The sequence below is a fragment of the Peromyscus eremicus genome, chromosome 3 (genome assembly GCF_949786415.1).
Source record: "Peromyscus eremicus chromosome 3, PerEre_H2_v1, whole genome shotgun sequence".
Classification (NCBI taxonomy): domain Eukaryota; kingdom Metazoa; phylum Chordata; class Mammalia; order Rodentia; family Cricetidae; genus Peromyscus; species Peromyscus eremicus.
The window spans coordinates 128,958,217-128,969,814 of NC_081418.1; positions in this window are offsets into that span (position 1 = coordinate 128,958,217).

Genomic DNA, 11,598 nt, shown 5'->3' on the forward strand with positions numbered 1-11,598 from the left:
GTGCTCATTTTCTTCATTGCTGACTAATAAAGTATAAACTTAAAGAATCTCTTAGTGAAGCCAAACTGTGCCTTTTGTTCTTGGTCCCAAGCCAGCCCAGGAAGATCCTTTCATTTGGAAGGATGGAATTAAGAATCTTCAGTAGGGCTGGGCGGTGGTGGCACACACCTTTAGTCCCAGCACTCGAGAGGCAGAGCCAGGCAGATCTCTGTGAGTTCGAGGCCAGCCTGGTCTACAAAGCGAGTTCCAGGAAAGGCGCAAAAAAAAAAAAAAAAAAAAAAAAAAGAATCTTCAGTAGGGAACCAGAGAGATGGCTTAGAGGTTAATAGCATTAGGGACTCTTCCAGGGGTCCTGAGTTCAATTCCCAGCAACTACATGGTGGCTCCCAACCATCTATAATGAGATCTGGTGCCCTCTTCTGGCCTGCAGGCATACATTCAGGCAGAACAGTATAATAAGTAAATTTTTTTAAATCGTCAGTAGATTTTGAGGGGATGGAGAAATGGTTAAGAGCACTTGCAGCTCTTGCAGAGTCCAGAGTTCAATTCTCAGCATCCACATCTGGCAATATAGGACTGCCTGTAACTCCAAAAGATCTGATGAACTCTTCTGGCCTTGCTCAGCACCCACATGCATGTGCACATAGTCAGATAGAGAGACAAAAACATACACATCAAGAATAGTTTAAAGACTCCAGTAGACTTTAATACTATATGCACACGGTATAAAAGCCCTGAGCAGGATGAAGATGTGTGAAGAAACAACAATACTGTAGTGGCCTGAATGAGAATGACCTCCATGGACTTATATATTTGAATGCTTGGTCCCCAGGTGGTAGAACTGTTCAGGAAGGATTAGGAGGTAGGACCTTCTTGGAGGGTATATGTGGAGGTGGGATTTGAGGTTTCAAAAGCTCACATCATCCCCAGTTAGGTCAGCTCTCTGCCTCCTGTTTGTGGATTAAATGTAAGCTTTCAGCTACTGCAACGCCATGCCTGCCTGCTGCCTGACTCCCAGCCATGATGGTCATGAATGTACACTCTGAAACTATAAGCCCCAAACAAACTCTTATAAGTTGCCTTGGTCATGGAGTTTTATCACAAAACTAGGAAAGTAACTAAGACAGATACCATGATTGAAGACACAAGCAAAGGGGGCATACAGTCTTCACTGTTGTTCCAGACTCCCATAGAATCAAAGGCCAACACCTGAGTCCTACAGGAACTACAGAGAAGAAAAGAGTGAACAGCCTGACATGTCATGTATATAGGAACAAATAGGTACAAAATATTCATTTTTGACAGTATCAGTCTCAGTTCAGACTATTTCAGAATCAATTAATCATGAGTAAATTTATAAAAGACTGTTAGTTCCAAACTCTCCCCAGAAAACTCACCTCTGCCTAGTCTAGAGGGACTGTCTAGGGAGCCTGTGAAGTGTACAGGCCCAAGATCAAACTGAGGCTGCCCGAGTCCTGTCTGGTCATCTGTGCCTACCTTCCTCAAAATGGCAAGTAGCCGTTCTGACCCTGGAGCCTTACTGTAAGCATTACAAAGTAAGAGACACACACGGTCAAGATAGTGCCCAGCAGGCAGGAGAATTACCATACATAGCTGTTGCCATGGCTTCTACTGTGTGGTCTTAGATTCACAGACAGGATTGAGGGCTGGAGAGACGGCTCAATAGTCGAGCACTTGTTGTTCTCGCAGAGGACCCAGTTTTGATTCCCAGCACCCACATGGAAGCTCACAACCATCTGTAACTCCAGCCCCAGGGGTCTGACACTCTCTTCTGACCTCTGCAGGCACTGTATGCACAAGGCGCACATATGTGCAGGCAAAACACTCATACACACACACAAAAAAATAATAATAATTTTAAAAATACCTCTAAAGAAATTTCTAAAACTAAAAACAGAATTGAAAAAGAAAGGCAGGCATATACACTCAATGGTAAACACATGATTGGCATATGCAAAACCCAGAGTTCTAGCACTAACGTGTGAGTGGTGTCCGTGCGTGCATGCATGTGTGGTGTGTGTGTGTGTGTGTGTGTGTGTGTGTGTGTTTAAAAGGAAGCAATTCAAAGAAAGACAGATTTGTATATATTCAGGGCCATAAGTGAAATGGCATACATGAAAACAGAAATAGGAGAAACATTTTGCTCTATTCTGGTTTTGAAGTAGGGTTCTGTTACACAATCCAGGCTCTCCTGGAACTTGCTATTCTCCTATCTTGCCCACTCCAGTAGCTGGGATCACAGGTGTGCAACACCATACCCAAATAGAGAAAATATTAGCTTAGAAAATTACAGAAACTGTGTCTCACTCAGTATTACTCAGAATCTTCCACACTACCCATAAAGGGAAGTCCAGATCAACCTGGTCTAAAAACAAGTAGAACACATAGTTAGACTTCCAAGAGTTAAGAGGAATTTAGACTTGGCTAACCCAGGAGTTCCCCTGTATCATTAAGTTAGAAATGTCCTTCTCCATTCCCCCATAGTAACTCCAACTCTTCCACTAAAAACCGGGATGGTGTAGAGGTTTGAAAGAAAATGGCCCCCAAAGGGAGTGGCACTATTAGGAGGTGTGGCCTTGTTGGAGGAAGTGTGTCACTGTGGGGGCGGGCTTTAAAGTCTCTTTCCCTCATTGTGACAGTCGGTTGACTTCCGGTTGCCTGCAAGATGGAGCACTCTTAGCTCCTGCACTATATCTGCCTGCATGTGGCCATGATCCCCTTCATGATCATAATGGACTGAACCTCTGAAACTCTAAGTGAGTCACTCTCAATTAAGTGTTTTCATTATAAGAGTTGTGGTGGTCATGGTGTCTCTTCACAGCAATAAAAAAAAACCCTAACTAAGACAAATGGGTCCTCAGTTTCATCCCAAATAGTAAACAGCAGAGAGTTGGAGAAATTCAAGAGAACCTGTGGGCAAGAGTAAATGCTGAACAGTTGACCACTGGCAGTCGCTGACTCCCTGAGTGTGGCTTTAAGAGCACAGTCACAGCCACTAGTTAACTGTGTCAACTGCAGTATCCTTGCCACATGCATGGAGGTGATCAGTGAAGAGCATGTGAGGATCTAAAGTGTCCAACTTGACGAGCTGGGTTCTTGTGAGATCACCCTTCAACCAAGTGCTTGGATGCCAAGTGTCAGGAAGAGCCAGTCTAATGGCTCCAGGGACGCAAGCTGAGAATGGGGTTCAGAAGGTTGTGTCCCCGCTGAGACTAAGAGGGGGTCAGGAGGCCACATGCTAGCCTCCATCAAAATCACTTCCTCACATCAGCCATCCCCATCCAGATTTCACAAGTTACTCAGCTGACTAAATTCTTCTCAAATCCTGACAAAACATTTTTTATCCAAGTCTGGTTTGTTTCCAAAGGTGAAAAAGTCTAAATTATAAAATATTGCAATGTCTCAATGAAAGTAAACATGGGAGAATTAGGTGAAATATCACGGACATTTATAAAAACTCCTTCATGGAATGAAGAATTCCCAAGAGCATTTTGTCTGGTTTAAATTAATAACTTATGCTGTGATTAAAACCTTGTTTGTATGACTCCTCTAGTTACTCCACATCACGAGGAAGATTGAAGTGTGGCTGGGCGTGTTGACAGCTTGGGACTCTGCTGCCCTTTTCCATTTGGAATAGGAGCTCTCCTGCCCTCACCTGAGGCTCTGAGCCATCAGTGCCTGCCTCTTGGAATCTTGGGAAACTCCGACTCCACTTCTGCCCTGGACTGAAAGTTAGTGTGGATTCGTACATGTGTTCTTGTACAAAGTGGGAGGGAACATGCATGGAGAGGTAAGGGTGGGAACACGGAGCGGGGGAGGGGTGTAGGTCAGAGGACAACTTGTGGGAGTCAGCTCTCTCCTTCAACTATGAGGGTGCTGGGGACCCAACTCAGGTCGTCAGGCTTAGCACCAAGCACTGAGTGAATCACCGTCAACGTGTGTTTTTATGTTATTGTAGTGGTATTTGCTCTGCCCATGACCCTGGGCTATACGGCCCAAAGGAGGCGGTGCTTGCTGCCATGATACGTGACCTGTCCAATTAGTGCTGCCTGCTAGAATGTTGGCTGATCTTGTTCAGATCTTCTGCAGATAACCACAGTTACCATGAGTTCCCGAGTGTCATGTCCTGAAGGCAGCGTTTCACAGCACCCTTCCCCATTCTTCAGCTCTTTCTGCCCTCTCTTCCTAAACGTTCCCTGAGTCTTGGGTGGGATGTGCTGATACAGCTGTCCCATTCAGAGATGAACACTCAATATTCACTTCCGCAGCACTTTGACGCCTGACGCTACCCCCTCCAGGGACACGCTCTTCGGCCTAGCTTGAGAGCAGCACTAATCGGGTGTATAAGCGTAAACATTTAGAAGGCAGTTTGACAACATGTTGTCCATTTATAACACAACAGTAGTAGGACCTATGACCTCCCAGCCATGGCCAGGCATGAATTCCCTCTTGTGGAACAGGCCTCCAATCCAAACCTAATTGGTCAACCCCATCCCCTTCACGCCTCCCATTGTGCCAGTCTCCGCACTCCACCTCACCTCTGCTCAGCAGATTCTTCTCTGCTTTGTTTCCACTTTAGGCCGCCATTAACAAGTTTGCTTTTGTTGGCTGTGGTCACATTGCTCAGACAAACAGTTCTCGATCAGGATGTAGCTCTTCAAAGAATTGCTTATTTGATTTGCTCAGTATTAACTGAGAGCCTCACATCTTTGTTTTTGAATGAAATTAACCTGTATAATTTTCATTTCTTGGTGTTCTTTTTTCTGATGTGGACCATGGATATCTAAATCAGTAGGATACATGCAGGCAGTTTTCTTTTTCTTTGGGGGCAGGGGGATGCTTGAGTTTTTGTTTTGGTTTGGGTTTTCTTGTGGTTTGGGTGTTTTGTTTCTTTGTTCTGATGTTTCTGGAACAGTGTAAATAACAGACATTAACAATTCCTTTAAAGGCAATAAAGTTTTAGTAGCCATATCAGTTCCTACTACTATGACAAATCAACCTAAGTAATAACTAAAAGGTACAAAAGCTTATTCAGGCTCTTCCGTTTCAGCCCGTAGACATTTGGCCCATCTGGGGCTGGGGCAGCAGAGTCTCTCATGGAAGGTACATGTAGCAAAGGAAGCTTTTCACTTTGTGATTGACAGAGAGAGGAAGGGGAAGGGCCAGTGTCCCCATGTCCTCTTTGGGCATGCTGCACAATGGCCTGTCTTTCTTTTTCTAGTACAATACAGTATAATCATCATAGTACAATAGTACAATGGGCTGGGGACAGAGCCTTTGACATGTGGCCTTTGAGGATATTTGGGACCCAAAAGACAGCATAATCTGTTGAGAGAACGTTGGAGCAACGTGTTAATTACAGAAGTGATTCTTCCATTAGGACAAAAGAAGGAGTCCACACAAGATTCCTAATGATGGAATCATCAATGATGGTGGACCATGCAAGCAGGGAGCTTGCTGTTTATTGAGTAGTGCCCCACATGAGACTCTGATGGCAGCTGTATTTGCGAGGTCCACACTAGTTTAGTATCCCTGCTCATCACTGAAGTGGGAGAAGAGGAAAGGGTAGAGCCCTAGGACTCCAAGGATAAGGCAGTTTCCCAAGATACACCTGACCCTGCAGCTCTGGAGCCCCAAAACACAGTGGTCTCCCCTTTCGGAAACCCGTGCTCATATCAGGACCAAGACTGGAACAAAGGATGTGTGAGGGAAGAGAGAGCCTCAGGTAGGCTGGTGCCAGACTGTGAATTTCTTGGGGTCTGTCTGAAGGAAATGGGAAGCCACTGAAGATGACGCAGTGGGAGGCAAATTAACCGCAGGCTGGCAGGAAGGACAGCGTCATCGGATTTAATTGAAAGAGACTGAGAAACCTGCTAGTCTTTGGGAGTGTATGCCAAACGTGATGATTTAGCAAGATAGGAGACTGCTACACACTGCCAGAAAGGGTCTCCACAGCGGAGGCTGTGTCCATCCTCTGGAAAAACTGGACAATAGACCCATATCGCATATCCTCACCATCTTGAAGATTCCCGACCCTGCCATACTGTCATTTGACAGCTGATTTTAACTCATCTTTCCATGGGTCTCTAAAGAGGAAATAATAGGCATTGTTGCTAATACACTCATATCTATTGAGTATATCTGTTACTTGTAAGTGGTAGGATATTTACTAGCCATATGTAAGCCATAGAATATAAGCATGATTCGAGTATGTAGTATTGAAGTAAGCATTCAAATTCACAGTAAATGTTTCTATTCCAACCATGCAAGCCATGTGCTCATATACTCTGTCACATAGAAAATAATATTCCTTCCATTTGGTGTGCCAAATTAAAGGAAATAAGCCAAAATATTATACTTGTTATGGTTGTCATGCTGAAGTAGCCTGGTTTTAATGAAATAAACCAACCCAGAGTACTGCAGTCTTTAACTCAGTTCTTGAAGCTCTCCACATCAAGTTACCCACAGTTTCCCAGGCTTGAAGATCAGAGTCTCTACCGTGATTTAATTACAGCCACACTCAGGATGGGTAGTGTTTACAGACTTGCCAGGTTCATTTCATAAGTGACTTTTCAACACACAACCTTGCCAAGCGATTCTTAGCTTGTTACACTGATAAGAAAACCCACAGTAGGTGAGCTTCGTCTCTCACTTAAATATGCCAACTCAAGGATGCCAGCCAGGAATTAAAACAATACCCAGCCTGAAAAAACCTTACAGAAACATTATTTTATATTTACTTAAAATATATGCATATCTATATGTAAAATATGTGTATAGTTTGAATGAAGTTATACCACTTGATTTAATAATGCTGCCCCCAAGAGCTGTAAAGTATCTAGCAAAAACCCCAGTGCCAGGCATGGGAAATTTCCCTTCAAGTTGTTAGCCAAGGGGAAAGAGACTCTCAAAATAGAATGAACTTCTGCCATTGCCTTTGGTTGCTTCCCAGAACTTGATGTTCAGACCCTGTCACTGAGGACTCCACAAACTTCCAACACAGGACCTGAAGGAATCAAGTAGGAACTCATCTAGAAGCCTTCTCCTCGAGGACTAGATCTGATGGTATCAGAAGGTGCTATGTAAGCTGCCAAGGGAGAAAAACAATCAATAGTCCTACCCACCGGCAAAGCCTAGAAACCACAACATTGACCAGCACAGCAAGAGATCCCCCAGAGTACAATAGTGGTACCGACATCCTGGGAGCAACCAACAACCATCTTATTGGACTTGAGGCCCACTCAGTAAAGGGGAATTCATGCCTGGTACTGTAAATCCAGCCAATGAACCGTCTGTGGCTGGTGGGTTCATGGGCCCTAGAGGAGAATCTACACTGACCCTCTCCTAACCAGTTTTCCTAACTGCAGTCAAAGACTCATCCTCACACCCACATAACTGTAGCCTTCACCGCTCATCAAAGAAGCTCCTTTTGCAGCATACACAGATCATTACAGAAAGACACAGTGGTCAAAATATAGAGAACAACTGACTGAAATACCCAACACCAACTGATACATCTACAACACAACCCCTATACCTAAGGCTCAGGGAACATCATGGAAAGACACCAACTGATACATCTATAACACAACCCCTATACCTAAGGCTCAGGGAACATCATGGAAAGATGGGGGATGGGTGTTGTAAGAGCCAGAGGACCAGGACATCTACTGTGAGATAGTGTCTTCTATATATGACAGGGAAGCTGTACCCATGAAATCTCCAAAATACCATCACCTAAACAAGACTCGCAAAAGACAATACCAGTTGACATGTCAATGCAGACTGGGGAAAGTCTCACAGGGCCCCACCCACAGATGAAAATCTCACAAGGCCCCACCCACAGATGAAAATCCCACAGGGCCCCACCCACAGATGAAAATCTCACAGGGCCCCACCCACAGATGAAAATCTCACAGGGCCCCACCCACAGATGAAAATCTCACAGGGCCCCACCCACAGATGAAAATCTCACAGGGCCCCACCCACAGATGAAAATCTCACAGGGCCCCACCCACAGATGAAAATCTCACAAGGCCCCACCCACAGATGAAAATCTCACAGGGCCCCACCCACAGATGAAGAGCTGTAGTCAATCAAAGGCTGCTGAGAGAGAATCAGGCTTCTCAGGGAATAAGGCCCCTGATATCAGTCCTAAGGGGTCAGTCCTAAACACGTACACAATCCAGTGATACTGAATGGACTCAGCAGACTGTATTTTTATATGCGTTTGTGACAATAAGAATTAGAGAATAAGAGGTCCTGAATTGAAGAGGAAGTGAGAGGACACAGGAGGAGTTAGGGGATAGAGGAAAGATAAATAAGGTAAAGACAATACTAATCTATGAAATCCTTCCTCAAAACTACATTTCAAAAATAAGCCTACGTAAATGAAAATACATTTTAAAACTTTTTAAAAACCAATACCCAGCCTTTTTCAGATAATTTGTTAATTTGTGTCTTGCCACCTAAGAAGTCACTTCACTATTCACTCAATAAACACATGCTGAGCACTTGTTATGTGACAGACATTGTCCTAAGCCCCTTGGGATAGCTAATTTGTAAACTGAACAGCCCTGACATACACCTCGGAAGTCACACTGTAGTACCGGAGGGCAGTCAGTGAGCAATGAATGAGAAGCAAACAAATCAGACCTGTCAGTGGGGATAAATGTCATAGTATAAGAAACAGAGCAGTGTAGGGGGAACGTGGGGGGGGGGGGGCATTAGGAAGGAAGAGATTGGCCCCAAGATGAAAATGACATCTGAGCAAAGACTTGAAGGAGAATATCTAAGACAGTGTCCCAGTGGTGCTCCAGCAGGCCATTGGGATCAGACAGGAATTGGGGGGGGAGGGGGGAGGGGAGGCATGTAAGCACCAGAGGTCAGAGAGAGGTAGAGGTAGTGTGGACAGCTGAAAGGCCTCCAGCCTTTGCTTTCAGAGAATCTAAGACCTTGCAAGATTCTGAGCAAAGGGAGAGCATAGCTCATGAGCACACCGGTGATCACCCCGGTCCTGGCGAGGGCAGGCTGCAACTGCAGGAAGACGAACACAGGCAATGCTGCTAAGAAGCTCTTGCAGCCGGGAGGCGCACGCCTTTAATCCCAGCACTCAGGAGGCAGAGCCAGGCAGATCTCTGTAGTTCGAGGCCAGCCTGGTCTACAGAGCGAGATCCGGGACAGGCACCAAAGCTACACAGAGAAACCCCATCTGGGGCGGGGGGAAGCTCTTGGGTGTTCTTTAGTAGCAGGGTGGTAGGTAGAGAACAGCAAAGGAAGAAGGAGGAGGTGGAAGTTGGGTTCTGGACGTCTTTTGAAAAGAAGGGCAGTCATAGTTCCTAACAGATGGAAATTTTATCAGTTGCTGTGGATGTATCACAGAACATAGTACAGGCTATCAACCATTCTGCTGTGGAGATAGCTTCCTCTGAGTTGGTCTGTTGAGAATGCTTCTACAGAGAACTCAGGACCACTGTCCAGGGGTTGCACTGGTTTTTCAGAATACAGTGAACCCTTGTGTAAGTTTATTACCTACTATCCAAAATGCCATGAAGTATTTCCCTTACACAATTTTAATCAGATGAGATTTTTTTAATTAACGTATAAAATTTTACATGTTTGTGAAGTACCATGTGACATTCCCATACACAAATGTATTATGTAATGTCCTAACTGATGTCAGCTGAGCAGGAATTTTAGACACAGTTAAGATATTAGAAGATGCTCAACTTGTCACTAGAGGAATCTGAAAGTCAAGAGCATTCTCTTAATTCCAGGGTAAAAGTCAGTACATGAACCAAGACCCTTGGGGTTTTTGAGCAAGAACACAGCCTTGGAAGCAATCACAGTTCCTGGAGCCAGACCCCTGCCTGACAGAACCTAGCATCCCCAAGGATGCTCTCAGGATAGAGACTGAGAGAGGAGAATCCATCACTGCCATCTCCCAGGGTTCTCAGGGGCCTGCAGTACACCAGCAACCCTTAGTACGCTCCAAAAATATCCGAACAGTTGGGAGTCAACAGAAGTCCTTGGCAACTGACCCAGCGATTTGCAACATATTTCTGTAAAGAGCAGGAGAGGAAAAATGCTTTAGGCTTTTGTTCACACAGCATCTGCCACGATTTCTCAACTTTGCCATTGTATGGTAGATACAGGAAAGGTAACTGGAAAATACATGAGCACAATTGTGTTGAAATAAAACTTTATTTATGAACACAGAAACTTGACTTTTGTATCATTTTCAACTATCACAAAATGTGATTTACTATTATTTTTAATTACATAAGATGTAAAAGCAATTGACAGCATTTACTTCTGTTTCAGAAGACTCAGGATGGTTCCCAACACCCATATCAATCCTCTCACATCTACCTCTAACTCCAGTTCCAGGGCATCAGTTGTCCTCTTTTGACCTCTGGAGGAACACATATGCATAAATTAAAAATAAATAGATATTTGTTGCCAGGTGTCGTGGCACATGCCTTAAATCCCAGCACTCAGGAGGCAGAGACAGGCAGATCTCTGTGAGTTCAAGGCCAGCCTGGGTTACAGAGTGAGTTCCAGGACAGCCAGAACTATTATAGAGAAACCCTGTCTCGGAAAAACAAAAACAAAAAATATGTATTTTTTTTTAACGTGAAAATCATTCTGGTCTTGCTGCCAAGCACAAGCAGTAGATAGTTCTGGTTATTTGGTAGTAGTTTAAGGATCCCTGGACTAAACCCTGGGCTCCAGGTAACTGGGCTGGAAGGAAAACTCCTGCACCCTGCTCCTTTGCTCTCTGGGGGCAGCCGAGCTGGGCACAAAGCTTTCTGTGCAGCTGGATATACCCTCAGTAATGGCAGTTGTAAATCAATTGTGCCAGGGGCAAGCCACCCATGACCTAGAGATGCCGCCCAAATCACAAGGCGACTCTTCCATGGCTCTTTGCTGCCATCTGCTGGAAAACCATTATAATGTTATCAGCTTCAGCACCTACCAAGTTTGAATCCCGTTCCGTGGTGTTTCAACTAGTCTATTTAAACTCTGGCCCTGGGTCCAGGAAATACAAAAGAAAAACAAAACCAAGTCTCAGGAGCCCCAAAAGTCACTGTATAAATTAAAAGAAGATCTTCATCCCATCACTTGGTGGGGGAGGGGGAGGGGGGGCAAGGTGGGAAGGAAGGAAGCAGTGACTCAACGTCTCCTCAGAGTTAGGTGGGCTGTGCCGACACAAGGGGTGTTCTGTAAACAGGTGGAGTTCCCTGCTACTGAAAAAACTACAATTAAGCTGGGCGGCGGCGGTGGCACACGCCTTTAATCCCAGCACTCGGGAGGCAGAGCTAGACGGATCTCTGTGAGTTCAAGGCCAGCCTGGGCTACAGAGCGAGATTCAGGACAGGCACCAAAACTACACAGAGAAAGCCTGTCTCGAAAAAAAAAAAAGAAAGGAAGGAAGGAAGGAAGGAAGGAAGGAAGGAAGGAAGGAAGGAAGGAAGGAAGAGAAAAACCCGTAATCATGCTTTAACCAGATGTTAGCGAGGCAGAGTGATGCAGGCTATACACAATGTAGCTCCTGCGCCAATATGGCCCAGGCAG